Raw genomic sequence first — 21124 nt, forward strand, 5'->3', positions numbered from 1 at the left:
AGCAAATGGGCCAATTTCATGAAAAACAGAAACTACCACAAAATTCATCCAATCTAAAATAGATAATTTAATAGCCTTAAAACTTAAGGACGTTTAATTTCTAGTTTTAAAGACTGCTGAAGGAGAAAGCTCCAGGACAAAATGGTTTTACTGAAGAATTTTACCTACTACTTAAAGAATTGACACCAATACATACAATCTTTTCTAAACATAGAGAATCTTTCACAATTCATTTTTTCTGAAGCTAACATTACTCTGATATCAAAATAGACAGTACAAAAAAGTAAACTATATTCTGGTAATTCTCTCGAATATAGATACACTAATTCTTAACAACATTAGCAGTAGAACTCAGCAATGTACACAAAGAACTACACAGCATGCCCCAGTGAAATTTACTCCAGTGACTGCACACCTAGGTATTCATTCCACTGGAATAAAAACCTTTTTTTTTTTTTTTTTTTTTTTGCATTTGTAATTGTCTTCCCCTCTGTTTTTGTTGGCAAGAGCAGGTTGGTGTCCCGGGCTTAGAATTCATCTCTCTTCTTCTTCCTCTTCCTGTCTCTCTCTCTCTCTTTTCTTTTTCTTTTTCTTTTCTTTTCTTTTTTTTTTTTTTTTTTTTTTTTTGAGATGGAGTCTTGCTCTGTCGCCCAGGCTGGAGTGCGGTGGTACGATTTCAGCTCACTGCAAGCTCTGCCTCCTGGGTTCACACCATTCTCCTGCCTCAGCCTCGCAAGGTCTTGATCTCCTTACCTCGTGATCTGCCCGCCTCAGCTTCCCAAAGTGCTAGGATTACAGGCGTCAGCCTCCGCGACCAGCCAGAATTCATTTTTCCTCCACATCAAAGCACCTGCCATATGGGTGAAGCAGCCTGGAGCCTGGCTGCATAAGCCTGCACAGCTGGAGGGTCCCAGCAGGAGGATCGAGGTGCCCGTGCCCGGGTCCAGCTCAGAGGCTGCCAGGAGGTACTGGTCTGGCTCGCTGGTGCTGGCAGTGTCCTGTTCCCAGGATGTGCACATGGGGGTTGCTTTCTTGCATCTCCCCATCGGTGGTACGTGCTCCTTCAGAACTCCTCTGGTAGGGCTGGAGACAGCGGCCTGCACCTCAACCCTACTGCATGCCAGTGAAGCGAAGCACCCCGGGCCAGAAGCCCCACAGCTGTTGACCCTGGCTTGAGCACCAGGCAGGGGTCACCAGAGCAGGAGCTGGCCGCCCAGCCCTGATTCTGTGGCCCTGAGAGCCCAGTCGCTGATGGTCCTGTGTTCAGGGTGTGGACCAAGGAGGAGCAGGTGTCGAAGGTGCCTCAGGCAGGCCCTAGGCTCCTTGGGCGTCTTGTGCTCAGCGATTTTGAGGCCATTTGCATCCAGCTCTGCCATCCCGAGCTCTGAGCTGCAGCAGCGTTCACCCACAATAGCACCACTACTAGAGTCCTGGGCTAGGCTTGGCTTTGCCTTCCTAGCTTGGCTTGGCGTTGGTAGATTGGCTTGGCCTTAGTCGCTTTGCCTGGAGTTTCTTGCTTGGATTGGCATTTCCTCCCTTGCATTCCTTTGCTGGGCTTGATGTTTTCTTTGCTGGGTTTGGCATTCCCTTGACTGGGCTGGGTGTTTCCTTGGGGGTCGGGGGCTTGGTCTTTTCTGAGGTGGGCATAGGGTCTCTCTGGGTGGGTGTGGGTTTTCCCTGGGTGGGGTGGACTGGGCTCCCCAGCTGAGGTTGGCAGGTTTTGATTGGGATTGACCTTTCTCTTAGAGCAGATTGGAAACCCAGAGTTTCCTGCTAGTTGTTGAAAATGGTTGGTAGACGTGATCTGCTCGCTGCTACCAGCCTCCCCTGGCTGTTAAAAGCAGATGGTGGCGGAGGTTTGTTCAATGCCTGCTGCCTCCTCTATGAAGAAGCCATTTGGTCTCAGGAACAAGATGGGCAAGTGGTGCTGCCACTGCTTCCCCTGCTACAGCGGGAGCGGCAAGAGCGACGTGGGCACTTGGGAAGACTACCATTACAGCACCTTCATGGAGCCCAGGTACAACATCCGTCAAGAAGATCTGGACAAGCTACACAGAGCTGCCTGATGGGGTAAAGTCCCCAGAAAGGATATCATCATGCTCAAGGGCAGTGACGTGAACAAGAGGGACAAGCAAAAGAGGTAACTGGGCCTGGGCTGGGAGAAGGCCAGGATGTGAAGGGATGATGGAGACATACCCTCCTGGTGGGAGAATGGGGAGACTGGCTTTCTCGCCTCCACAGACCTCACACTTCCCTGGGTGTGGAAACCTCAGAGAGGACAGGGCACAGGCCCTTTATGAACAGCAACACAAAAACAAAACTTTAGCTGATTTCCAATCCAATTATAATTTCTCTTATAGAACACTAATAGACTGTTTTAAAGTGATTTAACTCACAAAATTAAGTCAATGCAACAGATTATTTTTAATGTACACATTTTAAAACAATGTCCTATACATTATAGAAAGGTGTATATTTAGAACTAAGTCCCATAATGTATCAACTTCTGGGCTAAATATTTTTCAAATAAAATCCAACATGGGTTTTATGTTGCTGTACCTTACGTAAATACGTTCTTTACTAAGGAACTGTAAAAGGAAACTGAAATGGGAAGTATGGTTCATGTCCTTGAATAGGAAGATTCGTTTTTCTGGACATGTGAGCTTTTTCTGTGTTTATCACTTTTATGTAAGCCAAATAAAAATAGCAAAGTTTTAGCGTTTTTAAATTGCACATGCTGCATTTTATTATTGTGATAAATTAATTTTGTGCAACAGAATGGAAAAAGACTTGCTTTTTCAGACGTCAAAATGTGCATGTGCTATTTCTACAAATTGTTCACTAACAGCTGAAAAGACATCAATAAATAGAACAGAATAGGAAATCCAGAAGTACCCAAATACATGTAAGAATTTATCACTTGATAGTGGTGATGGTTCATATTGTTAAACAAGATGAATTATTCATCAATGCTGAATAATTCATGCTGTTTGAAGAAAACCAGCTAGATTTTTATGTCCCAAAAATAAGTTCCTGGAGTATTGATTAAAAATTTTAAATATACGAAAGGAGAAAAGTACCAGAAGAAAACACAAATGCCTATTTATATATGCAAATATTTATTTATTTATTTATTTTTCTGAGACAGAGTCTCACTCTGTTGTCCAGGCTGGAGTGCACTGGCACAATGTCGGCCCACTACAACTTCTGCCTCTTAGGTTCAAGCAGTTCTCTACCTCAGCCTACAGAGTAGCTGGGATTACAGGCGCCCACGACCACACCTGGCTAATTTTTTGTATTTTTAATAGAGACAGCATTTCACCATCTTGGCCAGGCTGGTCTTGAATTCCTGTCCTTGTGATCCACCCACCTTGGCCTCCCAAAGTGCTGAGATTAGAGGCCTGAGCCACTGAACCCAGCCTAAATATGCAAATATAATAAAATAAGCTCAATTTAAACTTGGGCAAGGTACTTTTTTGCATATGTACCAGTGACCTGTGCACATAGGAAAACGTAGTGTTCCTGGTAAGAGAAGAAATTTAAGTTAGAAGATGAATGAAATACTGTTTTCTATTTAAGTTAGAAGAGAAATGAAAGGCTGGCTGTGGTGGCTTACATCTGTAATGCCAGCATTTTGGGAGGCCAAGGCAGGTGGATCACAAGATCAGGAGTTTGAGACTAGCCTGGCCATCATGATGAAAACATGTCTCTACTAAAAATACAAAGAATTAGCCAGGCATGGTGGCATGCACCTGTAATCTCCGCTACTCAGGAGGCCAAGGGTGGAGAATTGCTTAAACCAGGGAGGCAGAGGTTGCAGTGAGCCAAGATTGAGCCAATGCATTCCAGCCTGGGTGATAGAGTCAGATTCCATCTCAAAAAAATAAAACAAATAAGTAAAAACGGAGTGAAATATTGTTTTCTATCCACAAAGTTTGTGAGGGTAAAGAACAGTGGTACTTACACTGTTGTTGAAAGTTTAAGTTGCTGCAACTTTTCAAATAGGCAATTTGGTGGTAAGAATCATATTTTAAAAATATGTGTGCCTTTTACCCATCAATTCCCATATACTGAAATATCTGTATGAAACGGACACATCCGTTTTTCTTAGTATTGCTTAAAATAGCAGTGTATTGAGAAGAACTCATATAAAGATTTTATGAACAAATTTCAGTGCATGAATAAGATGGAATAATGTGTAACCATTGAGGGTGTCAGTAGACACAGAGATATGTTGGCATGCAAAAATGTAGTTTGCTATATCAAGTGAGAAAAAAAATCATTTTGTTACACATATACACAAACAGAGTCTGCCCTTGTGTTAGCTGAGAATATGTAGAAAATATAATCAAACTTATTTCTGGGGATTTGCAAGTGAAGTTTTTCCCTTTCTCTTATCTGTGATTTCTGCAATGAATGTCTGAAAAGTTTTAGTTAAGTTTCAATAGTAATGGAATGAATCCTTGGGAAGAGAAGGAATATGCTGCTTGCATAGATACAAATAATTTCTCACATTCTATTATTTATTTTTATTCCTGTGGATGGCTATCTTCTGTGAATTTTTACCCTCTTCAGAAGTAGAGGGAATCTGTTTACCTCTTCCTGTAGATTTTATTGTATATACATTTTATTATATAATTACCTTTTCATTATATATAGATTAACATGTGTAAAAAGTGTGGATTTATTATTTTAGTTTAGTTATATATTTATGAAAACTAAATAGCAAATATAAATGATCATTACTATTGCAAATGTATTGCTCTACTCAACAGGAGTTTTCTTTAAAAATATTGAAGTCCTAAGCTGTGTTTATCCATTCTTTCAATCTGTTTAGTCATCAAACATAAGCCAGACACCTATTATGCAGCAGGCACATTCTACCATCTCTCAGGATCCTTCCATCTTTGAAAACTTCATGTTTACCTGCTGGGCCTGAGCAAGCTGAGAGATTTAAAATTGGGGCATTAGGACTTAATCTCAATTGAAGCTTTTCCTCTCTCCTTTCAAACAAAAGCATTTCTGAAGGTAGAACATAGTAAAAGATAACCCTTAACTGCCCTTTTGAAAATGGGTACAGACTGTTTTAGTACTTTTAAGAACTAAAATGTGGTACATAAACAGCATGGAATACTATTCAGGCATAAAAGAAAGAACGAGAGCATTCCTTTGCAGGGACATGGATGGTGTTGAAGGCCATTATCCTTAGCAAACTTACATAGGAACAGAAAACCAAATACCGCATGGTCTCACATATAGGTGGGAACTAAAGGATGGGAATGCACAGACACCTAGAGGGAACCAACATACACTGGGGCCTATCAGAGTGTGGAAGGTGGGAGGAGGGAAAGAAGCAGGAAATAGAACTAATGGGTACTGGGTTTAACACCTGGGTAATGAAATAATCTGTATATCCAACCCCCTTGGCACACGTTTACATATGTAACAAATCTGCACATCCTGCACCTGTACTCCTGAATGTGAAAGTTGAAAAAAGCTCCACAAATAGTTTCATAAATCCATTTTAAAAAGAGAAAATTTATAACAGTCTTAAATCCTAATATGAATGATTGCAAATATGTGATGTACATACATTGTATAAATCTAAGTATTGAAAAAAATGACCTCATGCTATTCATTTGAATTTCAAGTTTTCTTTGGCTTAAAGTTTTGAAAACCAAAGTAAGAAATAGATTATTTTAGGAATTTTGTTTTTGTTTTCACCTCAGCCCTATTATTCCATAGTTCTTTTAAGAACTAAAATTTATCTAAATGCTAGTCATCTGACTGGAACTGCCCCAGGACTGATACATTATAACATATTCTACTTAATGTAAGGCACCAGGGACTGTATGATGCCCCATCATTTTACGTCTCAATAAGAGAATTACTTAAATGCTGCCAGTTATGGTTATAGTAAATCATGAATTATAAGTGGTATTTCAGTGTAAGAATTGGTAAAACATGGAGACAATGATCATCTAAGAATACCAAATTACAATGTTACCTGTAATCTTTAAAACATACCTAAAAGTGTAGGTATAATTGTATCATGTCACTGTATTCAAATGTTGTCTTTAGTGGTATTAGTAAAAATGATAATACCTTACAATTATTGAGCTGTTATTTGTGTTAGGAACTATTCTATATCTTTCGTGTGGAGTCTTATTTAAGCATTGCAGTGGTTTCCTCTGAGAAATCCACTATTTTCTTTCCCATTTTGTTGATGTGGAAATTGATACCCAAAAAGGCTAAGCAACAGGTGGGAAGTGACAGACCTTCAAGAAGGGTTCCAGCCCAAGCTGAATGTCATCCAAGGGCTCTGCTCTTTCTATTCAAATAGCTGCTCTTTCATTAATACAGTGAGTCATGAGAGGTAGTAAGTAGTGTGCTTCCTTCAAAGGAAAATTAAGTTTGTTTTGAAGGCACAGTAATAGCAGGCTATTCAGTGTTTGCAATTACATGAATCATTGATATGGCTGTAGCTAGTGTACTACGATTTCCTAAAAAGTCTTCTCACTCTCATAGGACTGCTCTACATCTGGCCTTTGCCAATGGAAATTCAGAAGTAGTAAAACTCCTGCTGGACGGATGATGTCAACGTAACGACCTTGACAACAAAAAGAGGACAGCTCTGATCAAGGTATGCAGAAGTCAACTATATCAGCGTGAGATGGGTTTGATTTCAATAGATAACATAAACATGAGTTTTCTCATTTAAATATAACTAGTTAGTGAAAGCTCTGTGAAATGTTATTTTGAATTCTGAGGACTTATAATTTGTTTTTGGTCTAATACTGACAGGCCGTACAATGCCAGGAAGATGAATGTGCATTAATGTTGCTAGAATATGGCACTGATCCAGATATTTCAGATGTGTGTGGAAATACTGCTCTACACTACGCTATCTACAATGAAAATAGATTAATGGCCAAAGCACTGCTCTTATACGGTGCTGATACAGAAACAAAAAACAAGGTATAGATCTACCAATTTCATCTTCAAAATACTGAAATGCATTCGTTTTAACATTAACCTGTGTAAGGGCCAGTTTTCCATATTTGGAAGTTCCACCAAGAAAATATTTTGAAATGACTTAATTATCTAAGACTTTATTTTAAATATTGTTACTTTTAAAGAAGCATTAGAGAGTACAGTTTTTTAACGCACCTGTGGTTAATACTTTTCTAAAAAACACTGAATTTGTAAAAGGTAATACTTTTTTTTTTTCTTAAATTTTTCCCTGCCAGGTTTTTTCCCTAATGAATGTAAAATGACAAAATTTGCTGTGGAAATAGGTTTTACATTAAAACTCCAAGAAAACGTAAACATATTTCAGTGAATAATAATCCTGCGGCTTTGGAAAGTTCCTAAGTAAAATAGTAATAGATATGAGGTGATGTATCTCTCAGTAGCAAGGCTTAAGATATTTCTCATTGCTCATGAGGCAGAAGTGGAAAGGAAAAAAGAGAGCAATCAGAAATATCAGGGCCAATTTGGAAATTAGGTAATGGATGGAAAAGATCATCAAGAGGTGCGTGTGTGTGTGTGTGTGTGTGTGTGTGTGTGTGTGTTGTTCATTGACTTGTTTCCTTTGTATGGTGAAATAAGGTTCTTTTCAATTTTAGAGAAAGACAGTTTTCAGTTTGGGAGAGGGAGTTAATGGGTTGTAAACTGCCTAGAGATCAATTTTAGGAGGCCTCTGAGAAACCAGATTAGCAGTGAATAGTTGCTAATGTAGTGGGAAAACCCTTGAACAGAAGGAATAAAAGGTAATTAACCGATTTATTATCCTATTCTGGTAGGAATGGCCAATTAGAGTCTCAACTCTGCTTTCAACTTTAGAATGTCTTGATGGGAAGGTGGGAGATAAGGGGTTTATAAGTAAAAAGATCAGGTTGGATTTTGAGTTTACTAGACCTTGTACTACTCTTACTGGGGAAAATTACGTGGTGTTGTCAGCAAATGAGTCCCTCTCCTACTATTTCCTCTTTTTGGCCAAACCTTCGAATGATAAAGGGAATCAGTTATGTGGATGAGAGATGAGACTGAAGTATTGTCTATTGCACTAACTTCCAGCTACAGTTGTGCATTCCAGTTACCTCAGGAAAGTTTTTAAATAATCTGCAAGCCTAGGTTTTCCCCTGAAGAATTCGATAGAGTAAGCCTAATAAAGCCTGGATATGTATGTTTAAAAATGTTTCCTTGAAGCCAGGCATGGTAGTGCATGACTGCAGTGCCAGCTGCTAGGAAGGCTGAGGTGGGAGGATTGCTTGAGCTCAGGAGTTCGAGTCTAGCCTGGTCATCACAATGAGACCCGGTCTCTCACAATAAAAACAACAACAACAACAAAAACAAAAACAAATTTCTCAAAATCTGGATACGCTCCTGCTTAATAACCACTGAATACAGAAGTGTAATATGTAAATTCTTATATCTCAGACACTTAAGATATTTCTAGAAGAGTTGGAGTTAAATATTTGCTAATTCCTGTAAATCTTTCCTTTCCAATAACATTAATCTAACTTTTTTTTTTTTTTTTTTTTTTTTTGCTTTTGAGATGGAATCTCACTCTGTTCCTCAGGAGTGCAGTGGTATGATCACAGCTCACTACAGCCTTGACCTCCCCAAGCTCAGGTGGTCTTCCAATCTCAGTTTTTGTTTTGTTTTATTTTATTTCATTTTTTAGTAGAGATGAGATTTTTGCCATGTTTCTCAGGCTGGTCTTGAACTCCTGGTCTCAATGGAATCACCCACCTCAGCCTCCCAAAATGCTAGGAGTACAGGTGTGAGCCACCATGCCTGGCCTAGTCTGTCTTATCTCTGTGGTTGAGACATTAAAATGAATATTATTGGCATTATCTATCAGCTTACAGAATAATACCTTTTCCTTTCTACCATCAGTTATTCACTGCCATTCAGAAGGTCTTTAGAAATTTTCAATGAGTAGTCTTTCCATAAGTAGAGGATGGTCCTCTCAGGATTTTGTATCTCATTGTTATCATTCAAGTGCTTGAGTCAATAAGTCGTTGTTAAGAGCAGAGTTTTCTCAATCAGAATTGTAGAAAATTCTAAACCTTGTTTGTCAACTGAAGCTGTGTTATGGACTATCCAGTATGTCTCTTAAGTTTGTAGAGCTTTGGCAAAATCAGGATGGCAGGTTTAAACACTAAAAACCATGGAGTTAAAAATTAAATACAAATAGATTTTAAATGAATAAATGTTGGAAAAATTCTTGAAACGCACAGTATGAGTATTAATAGCAATTTTTATTGCACGTTGGAGCTTGAACTTTTGGTAAAATATATGAAGCCAAAGAAACATTTTACATGCAAATTCTTGCTTTATACACAACAATTTTGTCTTAGGGTTGGATAATATAGAGATAAAAGATATAGCCCCTGGCCTCAAGAAGCTCTTTGCTTAAATGGAAAAAAAATTATCATCCAAAAGTACCATCTCAAATGCTTAGTTAGAAGCAAAGAGTCTTAGAAGCAGTAAATGTTGAAAGTGAGTTTTTGAGATGATCAGAGTTGACGTGGTGAGGCAGAGAAGGGGTGTTTCCAAGGGAAGAAGCAGCATGTGGCAAAGCACAGAAGAGTGAGAAGGAAACAACTATATTTTATTTACTTTCTGTGAGTGTAAGTCCATGGGATCTTATATAAAGCTTCCACTTCAGTTGAGAAATGCATATTTTTTTTGAATTACATACTGTTTTTGTTTTTTATTGTTTTACAGTGTGGCCTCACATCACTTTTCCTTGGCATACATGGACAAAAACAGCAAGTGGTAAAATTTTTAATCAAGAAAAAAGCTAATTTAAATGCACTTGATAGATATGGAAGGTATAGTTATTTCTTTTAATGTTTGTGTTGTTATCGATTGATAGCAGTCACTGAAGCCATAAATAATAAATTAGCAAGATTAAATTATACTTATTGGGATATCTTGATCAGTATCAACACAAATCAGTTAAGTAGAAAAGTAATTATTTGGACTGGACAATATAATGAAAATTTTTAGTAGTATTCATCTTCTCTTATTATATTGACTGATGTTATTTGTTTTATGACATTTTGGTTACATGATCTTATGTTAGCTAAAGGGATTTCATATTAATTTTATGATGTGTGAACTTTAACTTTCAGTTTATGACTGAGTAATTAAACGTCTTAACCCTTTCTAGTAGTTTTTAACCTCTGTCTTACATGCTTTTACACTACATATGCTGTATTAAACATAGATAGGAGTTGAAAATCCTTTTGTCTTTTTAAAGACTCTGCTTTAAGTTGCACTCTTTGAAGAATATTAAGCTAGCTTATCCCTACATGACAATTAATTGCTATTCCCACATATTGTGGGTTCAACAGCTTTTTCCCTTTTTATTTCCAGTGTCTTTTGATGTTTTTATTTTTCATTGTTATGGAGAGAGGGAGTGAAGATAGTTTTAAGTGGATACACTTTTCCTTTCATGAAGGCAAGCCGTAGGTGGGTGATAAAGAGAAAAGAGCTAGGCTTTGGATTCACACAAGACTGGGTTTAATTCCTAACTTTCTGACTTCCTACATGTGTGACCTTGGGAGTGTTGTTTACCGCCCAATATGTTGTCATACATGAAAAGTAGGAGAATATATCCTTCAAAGTTTGCTGTGCATAAGTAAGAAAGATATATATGGCATTTAATTCATATATATGACATTAATTCCTGCTTGTTGGCATTATTAACTGAAATTCCTATGACTTGTCTTACCATTTTTATTAATATTAACTGCTTTCAGCATGCAGAGAGCCCTTATTTATCTTACCCCCTAGCTGATTTTCTATTACAGCATATCAGCCTAGGGAAGCTTTGACAAAATCTTCACTTAAATCTTTGTCCACTTCAGACAAGTGGCCCTAGCATTGTTTCTTGCCTATCAAAGGATATTAAATTAGTAGCTTCTACTATGCAATACCCCACTGAGATAAGAGGTTTCCTTTTTGTCCCTTCCTTTTAACCTTGGTGGTATTTTACAAGGATGAGCACTGGAGCACCCAAGATGCTTATGTCTTTTAGCACATGTAAATGTTTGATTCTGCATGGGATAAGGAAGATTTTAAATTGGTAAAGCATATCAAATTAGATTTTAAAATAACTTTATTACAGTTCCTAAGAGAGAAACTATCTGTCATTTTAGAACCACTCTCATACTTGCTGTACTTTGTGGATCAGCAAGTATAGCCAGCCTTCTACTTGAGCAAAATATCGATGTATCCTCTCAAGATCTATCTGGACAGATGACCAGAGAGCATGCTGTTTCTAGTCATCATAATGTGTAAGTGTTTACATTGAAAGTCTAGTTAATGCTAAATTGAGGTTTAAATAATTATAACAATTACATCTGGGGGCAGAGCAAGATGGTCGAATAGGAACAGCTCCAGTCTCCAACTCCCAGTGCGAGCGACACAGAAGACTGGTGATTTCTGCATTTTCAACTGAGGTACTGGGGTCATCTCACTAGGGAGTGCCAGACAATTGGTGCTGGTCAGCTGCTGCAGCCTGACCAGCGAGAGCTGAAGCAGGGCGAGGCATCGCCTCACCTGGGAAGTGCAAGGAGGAAGGGAATCCCTTTTCCTAGCCAGGGGAACTGAGACACACAACACTTGGAAAATCGGCTAACTCCCACCCCAATACTGCACTTTAAGCAAACAGGCACACCAGGAGATTATACCCCACACCTGGCCAGGAGGGTCCCACACCCACGGAGCCTCCCTCGTTGCTAGCATAGCAGTCTGCAATCTAACCGCAAGGCAGCAGTGAGGCTGGGGGAGGGGCGCCTGCCATTGCTGAGGCTTAAGTAGGTAAACAAAGCCGCTGGGAAGCTCGAACTGGGGGAGCTCACAGCAGCTCAAGGAAACCTGCCTGTCTCTGTAGACTCTACCTCTGGGGATGGGGCACAGCTAAAAAACAACAACAACAACAACAACAACAAAAGCAGCAGAAACCTCTGCAGACGCAAATGACTCTGTCTGACAGCATTGAAGAGAGCAGTGGATCTCCCAACTCGGAGGTTGAGATCTGAGAAGGGACAGACTGCCTGCTCAAGTGGGTCCCTGACCCCTGAGTAGCCTAACTGGGAGACATCCCCCACTAGGGGCAGTCTAACACCGCACACCTCACAGGGTGGAGTACACCCCTGAGAGGAAGCTTCCAAAGTAAGAATCAGACAGGTACACTCGCTGTTCAGCAATATTCTATCTTCTGCAGCCTCTGCTGCTGATACCCAGGCAAACAGGGTCTGGAGTGGACCTCAGACAATCTCCAACAGACCTACAGCTGAGGGTCCTGACTGTTAGAAGGAAAAATATCAAACAGGAAAGACACCTACACCAAAACCCCATCAGTACGTCACCATCATCAAAGACCACAGGCAGATAAAACCACAAAGATGGGGAAAAAGCAGGGCAGAAAAGCTGGACATTCAAAAAATAAGAGCGCATCTCCCCCTGCAAAGGAGCACAGCTCATCGCCAGCAACAGATCAAAGCTGGATGGAGAATGACTTTGACGAGATGAGAGAAGAAGGCTTCAGTCCATCAAACTTTTCAGAGCTAAAGGAGGAATTACGTACCCAGTGCAAAGAAACTAAAAATCTTGAAAAAAGAGTGGAAGAATTGATAGCTAGAGTAATTAATGCAGAGAAGGTCGTAAAAGAAATGACAGAGATGAAAACCATGACACGAGAAATAAGTGACAAATGCACAAACTTCAGTAACCGACTCGATCAACTGGAAGAAAGAGTATCAGCGATTGAGGATCAAATGAATGAAATGAAGCGAGAAGAGAAACCAAAAGAAAAAAGAAGAAAAAGAAATGAACAAAGCCTGCAGGAGGTATGGGATTATGTAAAAAGACCAAATCTACGTCTGATTGGGGTGCCTGAAAATGAGGGGGAAAATGGGACCAAGTTGGAAAACACTCTTCAGGATATCATCCAGGAGAACTTCCCCAACCTAGTAGGGCAGGCCAACATTCAAATTCAGGAAATACAGAGAATGCCACAAAGATACTCCTCGAGAAGAGCAACTCCAAGACACATAATTGCCAGATTCACCAAAGTTGAAATGAAGGAAAAAATCTTAAGAGCAGCCAGAGAGAAAGGTCGGGTTACCCACAAAGGGAAGCCCATCAGACTAACATCAGATCTCTCGGCAGAAACTCTACAAGCCAGAAGAGAGTGGGGACCAATATTCAACATTCTTAAAGAAAAGAATTTTAAACCCAGAATTTCATATCCAGCCAAACTAAGTTTCATAAGTGAAGGAGAAATAAAATCCTTCACAGATAAGCAAATGCTTAGAGATTTTGTCACCACCAGGCCTGCCTTACAAGAGACCTTGAAAGAAGCACTAAACATGGAAAGGAACAACCGGTACCAGCCATTGCAAAAACATGCCAAAATGTAAAGACCATCGAGGCTAGGAAGAAACTGCATCAACTAACAAGCAAAATAACCAGTTAATATCATAATGGCAGGATCAAGTTCAGACATAACAATATTAACCGTAAATGTAAATGGACTAAATGATCCAATTAAAAGACACAGACTGGCAAACTGGATAAAGAGTCAAGACCCATCAGTCTGCTGTATTCAGGAGACCCATCTCACATGCAGAGACATACATAGGCTCAAAATAAAGGAATGCAGAAGATCTACTCAGCAAATGGAGAACAAAAAAAAGCAGGGGTTGCAATCCTAGTCTCTGATAAAACAGACTTTAAACCATCAAAGATCAAAAGAGACAAAGAAGGCCATTACATAATGGTAAAGGGATCAATTCAACAGGAAGAGCTAACAATCCTAAATATATATGCACCCAATACAGGAGCACCCAGATTCATAAAGACTTACAAAGAGACTTAGAGTCCCATACAATAATAATGGGAGACTTCAACACTCCACTGTCAACATTAGACAGATCAACGAGACAGAAAGTTAACAAGGATATCCAGGAATTGAACTCATCTCTGCAGCCAGCGGACCTAATAGACATCTATAGAACTCTCCACCCCAAATCAACAGAATATACATTCTTCTCAGCACCACATCGCACTTATTCCAAAGTTGACCACATAATTGGAAGTAAAGCACTCCTCAGCAAATGTACAAGAACAGAAATTATAACAAACTATCTCTCACACCACAGTGCCATCAAACTAGAACTCAGGACTAAGAAACTCAATCCAAAGCGCTCAACTACATGGAAACTGAACAACCTGCTCCTGAATGACTACTGGGTACATAACGAAATGAAGGCAGAAATAAAGATGTTCTTTGAAACCAATGAGAACAAAGATACAACATACCAGAATCTCTGGGACACATTTAAAGCAGTGTGTAGAGGGAAATTTATAGCACTAAATGCCCACAAGAGAAAGCAGGAAAGACCTAAAATTGACACTCTAACATCACAATTAAAAGAACTAGAGAAGCAAGAGCAAACACATTCAAAAGCTAGCAGAAGGCAAGAAATAACTAAGATCAGAGCAGAACTGAAGGAGGTAGAGACACAAAAACTCTCCAAAAAATCAATGAATCCAGGAGTTGGTTTTTTGAAAAGATCAACAAAATTGACAGACCACTAGCAAGATTAATAAAGAAGAAAAGAGAGAAGAATCAAATAGACGCAATTAAAAATGATAAAGGGGATCTCACCACCGACCCCACAGAAATACAAACTACCATCAGAGAATACTATAAACACCTCTACGTAAATAAACTAGAAAATCTAGAAGAAATGGATAATTTCCTGGACACTTACACTCTTCCAAGACTAAACCAGGAAGAAGTTGAATCCCTGAACAGACCAATAGCAGGCTCTGAAATTGAGGCAATAATTAATAGCCTACCAACCAAAAAAAGTCCAGGACCAGATGGATTCACAGCTAAATTCTACCAGAGGTAGAAGGAGGAGCTGGTACCATTCCTTCTGAAACTATTCCAATCAATAGAAAAAGAGGGAATCCTCCCTAACTCATTTTATGAGGCCAACATCATCCTGAAACCAAAGCCTGGCAGAGACACAACAAAAAAAGAGAATTTTAGACCAATATCCCTGATGAACATCGATGCAAAAATCCTCAATAAAATACTAGCAAACCGGATTCAGCAGCACATCAAAAAGCTTATCCACCACGATCAAGTGGGCTTCATCCCTGGGATGCAAGGCTGGTTCAACATTTGCAAATCAATAAACGTAATCCAGCATATAAACAGAACCAAAGGAAAGAACCATATGATTATCTCAATAGATGCAGAAAAGGCTTTTGACAAAATTCAACAGCCCTTCATGCTAAAAATGCTCAATAAATTCGGTATTGATGGAATGTACCTCAAAATAATAAGAGCTATTTATGACAAACCCACAGCCAATATCATACTGAATGGCAAAAACTGGAAAAATTCCCTTTGAAAACTGGCACAAGACAGGGATGCCCTCTCTCACCACTCCTATTCAATATAGTGTTGAAAGTTCTGGCGAGGGCAATTAGGCAAGAGAAAGAAATCAAGGGTATTCAGATAGGAAAAGAAGAAGTCAAATTGTCCCTGTTTGCAGATGACATGATTGTATATTTAGAAAACCCCATTGTCTCAGCCCAAAATCTCCTTAAGCTGATAAGCAACTTCAGCAAAGTCTCAGGATACAAAATAATGTGCAAAAATCACAAGCATTCTTATACACCAGTAACAGACAAACAGAGAGCCAAATCATGAATGAACTTCCATTCACAATTGTTTCAAAGAGAATAAAATACCTAGGAATCCAACTTACAAGGGATGTAAAGGACCTCTTCAAGGAGAACTACAAATCACTGCTCAATGAAATAAAAGAGGACACAAACAAATGGAAGAGCATACCATGCTCATGGATAGGAAGAATCAATATCGTGAAAATGGCCATACTGCCCAAAGTTATTTATAGATTCAATGCCACCCCCATCAAGCTACCAATGAGTTTCTTCACAGAATTGGAAAAACTGCTTTAAAGTTCATATGGAACCAAAAAAGAGCCTGCATTGCCAAGACAATCCTAAGTCAAAAGAACAAAGCTGGAGGCATCACACTACCTGACTTCAAACTATACTACAAGGCTACAGTAACCAAAACAGCATGGTACAGGTACCAAAACAGAGATATAGACCAATGGAACAGAACAGAGTCCTCAGAAATAATACCACACATCTACAGCCATCTGATCTTTGACAAACCTGAGAGAAACAAGAAATGGGGAAAGGATTCCCTATTTAATAAATGGTGCTGGGAAAATTGGCTAGCCATAAGTAGAAAGTTGAAACTGGATCCCTTCCTTACTCCTTATACAAAAATTAATTCAAGATGGATTAGAGACTTAAATGTTAGACATAATACCATAAAAACCCTAGAAGAAAACCTAGGTAGTACCATTCAGGACATAGGCATGGGCAAGGACTTCATGTCTAAAACACCAAAAGCAACGGCAGCAAAAGCCAAAATTGACAAATGGGATCTAATTAAACTAAAGAGCTTCTGCACAGCAAAAGAAACTACCATCAGAGTGAACAGGCAACCTACAGAATGGGAGAAAATTTTTGTAATCTACTCACTTGACAAACGGCTAATATCCAGAACCTACAAAGAACTCAAACAAATTTACAAGAAAAGAACAAACAACCCCATCAAAAAGTGGGCAAAGGATATGAACAGACATTTTTTCAAAAGAAGACATTCATACAGCCAACAGACACATGAAAAAATGCTCATCATCACTGGCCATCAGAGAAATGCAAATCAAAACCACAATGAGATGCCATCTCACACCAGTTAGAATGGCAATCATTAAAAAGTCAGGAAACAACAGGTGCTGGAGAGGATGTGGAGAAATAGGAACACTTTTACACTGTTGGTGGGATTGTAAACTAGTTCAACCATTATGGAAAACAGTATTGTGCATCTTCTTTTGAGAAATATCTATTCCTGTCATGTGCCCACTTTTTAATGGAATTATTTGTATTTTTCCTGCTGATTTGTTTGAGTTTCTGGTAGGTTATGGATATTAGTCCTTTTTAAATTCATAATTTGCAAATATTTTTTCCCATTGTATAGGTTGTTGGTTTACTTTGATGATTATTTCTTTTGCTGTGCTGAAGATTTTTAGTTTAATTAGGTCTTTTTAATTAATTAATTTATTTTCATTTTGTTGCCTTTGCTTTTAGGGTCTTCATCATAAAGTATTTTCCTAGACCAATGTTTTCAGGTCTTAGGTTTAGGCCATTAATCCATCTTGAATTAATTTTTGTATATGGTGAGAGATAGAGATCCAGTTTTTTTTTTCTTCTATATATGGCTATCTTTTTTTCCCCAGCACCATTTATTGAATAACATGTAGTTTCTCCAGTGTATGTGTTTGTATCCTTTCTCAGAGATCATTTGGTTGTAGTGGCTTTATTTCTGAGTTGTCTATTCTGTTCCATTGATCTGTGTATCTACTTTTATACCAGTACCACACTGTTTTTGTTACTGTGGCCTTAGAGTATAATTTGAAGTCAGGTAATGTGATACCAACATGTTCGTTCCTTTTGCTTGGCATGTCTGTTGCTATTCAGGCTCTTTTGTGGTTGTACATGAATGGCAGCTTTTTTAAATAAGAAGACTGAAGAATGACATTGGTACTTTGATAGAAAATGTATTGAATCGGTAGACTGCTTTGGGCACTCTGGTCATTTTCACAATAGCAGTACTCTAAGTCCAGGAACATAGAATGTATGTTCATTTATTTGTGTCATCTATGCTTTTCTTTAGTGGTGTTTTCCAGTTATCCTTTTATAGATCACTCACCTCCTTCATTAAGTATATTCCTAGGTATTTTACTCTTTTGCAGCCATTGTCAAAGGGATTGGGTTCTTGATATGACGCTCAGCTTGGTTGTAGGTGGTGTAGAGTGGTACCACTCATTGGCATTTGTACATTTTGTAACCTCTGAGACTTTACTGAATTCATTTAAAATGAATTGTCTATAAAATACAGAGGAATCAAGAATATAAGTGGAAAGTGTTTCCAAAAAATAAACATAAAAAGTATGGGTTACCACAGGGTTTCCAAATCCCCAGGCCACAGACCAGTACCAGTGCTTGGCCTGTTAGGACCTGGGCCACACAGCAGGAAGTTAGTGGCAAGTGAGCAAGTGAAGCTCCATCTGTTTACAGCCACTCTCTGTCACTCACATTACCGCCTGTGCTCCTCCTGTCAGATCAGTGGTGGCATTACATTGTCATAGGAGTGTGACTCGCACACTGTTTTAAGCTGCTCATGCAGGGGATCTAGGTTGTTCACTCCTTATGAGAATCTAATGCTTTATGATCTGTCACCATCTCCCGTTACCCCCAGATGGGACCATCAAGTTGTAGGAAAACAAGCTGAGGGCTCCCACTGATTCTACATTATGGTGACTTATATAATTATTGCATTATAGATTATTAATAATAGAAGTAAAGAGCACAATGAATGTAATGTGCTTGAATCATCCTGGAACCAGCCCCACCTCAGTCCACGGAAAAATTATCTTCCACAAAATCAGTTTCTGGTGCCAACATGGATGGGGAGAGCTGGTTTAACAGATGTGAGACTCCTTTGCCTTGTCTTAGATTAATGTGCAGATATACATAGTGTGAATGATATCTGATGGCACCATCTTGTTCTGTAGATCATTTTAGCGACACCCCCCAGTATTTCGTGAAAATTAAAATTTCTTCTAGTGATGAACAAAATGATACTCAAACAACTTTCTGAATAACAGCACTGGAATATCACAAGACGAGATTCTGACTAATAAACAAAAGCAGATAGAAGTGGCTGAAAAGAAAATGAATTCTGAGATATTTTCTTTACTCATTTTCAAATGTTTTTATATGTGTGTGTATTGTAAAAACCAGCTTTATGTATTTTGGAAAGTAAAAATGATTTTTAAATTGTATATATACGTGTGTGTATATATATATACACACACTATATATCCTTTGTCATATATGTATATATGTACATATAAGATAAAACGTTGCTCTTAATTCAACTTTATTTGTCTGCAACAGCTGAGTAGTGACCTTCACAATGGCCTCAATCCAATGGAGAAGCATTTGATATTTTTCATAAGAATTGATGATCTTTCCAACATCAAAAATAAGTTTTGCTCCTAACAACAGATTTTCTCATTTTTGGTCATTAGTTCATCTTTTACAAATATTAATAGAGAGAAGTCAGTTTGCTATTTTCACTGATAGGAAAGTCGGAAATGTATAGCTGGGTCAGAGACCACATTGTGGATTTCATTATCTTTGCTTTTGAGGAGAGTAACAGTTTGCTCCAAGAAGTTTCTAATTTCGGGCCGGGCGCGGTGGCTCAAGCCTGTAATCCCAGCACTTTGGGAGGCCAAGACGGGCGGATCACGAGGTCAGGAGATCGAGACCATCCTGGCTAATATGGTGAAACCCGTCTCTACTAAAAATTACAAAAAACTAGCTGGGCGAGGTGGCGGGCGCCTGTAGTCCCAGCTACTCGGGAGGCTGAGGCAGGAGAATGGCATAAACCCGGGAGGCAGAGCTTGCAGTGAGCTGAGATCCGGCCACTGCACTCCAGCCTGGGAGACAGAGCGAGACTCCATCTCAAAAAAAAAAAAAAAAAAAAAAAAAAAAAAGTTTCTCTTTTCAATGCAAAGAGCTTTGAAAATAATGACATGCCAAGATATACATTTAGTCATAATTTATTGATAAATATTTTGTTCTCAGAGAAATAGTTCAGTATATTTCCCCTATTTCACACTTAATACTACTTCAAACAGTATAAAGAGGAAAGAAACGTTATTGCAACGCAAATCATCTCCTGATTTCTAAGAAAAGTCTTGTAAGTTGTATCTTATTTATCATGTGTATTGTGTAATAAAAGACTTCTTTTGTATTTATATATTTACACCACAGAAGTAACTGTGATTTTGTGGAGGATCACTAGAGGTAACATCAGAAGACCTGGGGAAAATCCTGCATGTTGCATATACACGTGTGTGTGTGTGTGTGTGTGTATTCTAGATGGAGTCTTCCACTGTATCCCATGCTGGAGTGCAATGGCACCATCTCAGCTCACTGCAACCTCTACCTCCCAGGTTCACATGATTCTCCTGCCTCAACCTCCTGAGTAGCTGGGGTTACAGGTGCACACCCCCATGTCCGGCTAATTTTTTGTATTTTTAGTAGAGACAGGATTTCATAATATTGGCCAGACTGGTCTCAAACTACTGATCCTATGATTCGCCCACCTCGACTTCCCAAAGCGCTGGAATTACAGGTGTGAGCCACTGCTCCTGGCTGCATATACTTTTTGACCTCTCCTTTTAAGAACCGTGATCTTAAATGGGTTCAGGGTTGTATGTAGAAGTGCAATGCTTAGATGCAGATGTGTACTTTGTAGAGGGGTACAATGTTTAGATTTAACAGCTATGAATAAATGTAATTCCTATAACTGACTGTGGAAGTATTAGAAAATCAGTATATTGATAAAACATTCTTCAGAAAAAGGAACTTAAAGAACTTAGAGAAATTGCTTCTGTCCAAATATTTGCATAGCTAAGGCTCCTATGATACTGTGGTTTATAGTTTAGATATCAGAGTGTAAACACAATTTTAAAAATATAGTCAAATGTATTAATCTTATATTTTATTCCTCTGGTTTCTTGTAATTCAGAGAAAGGCTTTTCCAATTCTGAAATTCTTAATAATCCTCTAGTGGTTTATTTTTCATGGTCTTTACATAAATATTTCAACTTTTTGGAATTTACACTCTTTTACATTTAAAGTTTTGTCTAACTTTTTTCAGTTAAATATCCACGATGGGGATTCTTTCATTATACAAATATACATGTTATTTCAGAAGAAATCAAGATATATCATTCTATTGAGTGCTAACTAAAAGTTCCCTTTGTTTACTTAGATTTCTCTTAGCCATAAGAAAGTTAAAGGTCTCTTGCATGAAAATAGCATGCTGCAGGAAGAAATTGCCATGCTAAGACTGGAACTGCACAAAATAAAACATCAGAACAAGCTATCGGGAAAAAAAATGTTT

The 21124-nt window shown here is 38.6% G+C and overlaps 1 pseudogene; it reads left to right on the top strand.

The window, feature by feature from the left end:
• The first annotated feature begins 1844 nt into the window (after positions 1-1844).
• Positions 1845-11319, top strand: LOC100425184 (uncharacterized; annotated as a pseudogene).
• Positions 11320-21124: the final 9805 nt, after the last annotated feature.

The sequence above is a fragment of the Macaca mulatta genome, chromosome 10 (assembly GCF_049350105.2).
Source record: "Macaca mulatta isolate MMU2019108-1 chromosome 10, T2T-MMU8v2.0, whole genome shotgun sequence".
Classification (NCBI taxonomy): Eukaryota; Metazoa; Chordata; class Mammalia; order Primates; family Cercopithecidae; genus Macaca; species Macaca mulatta.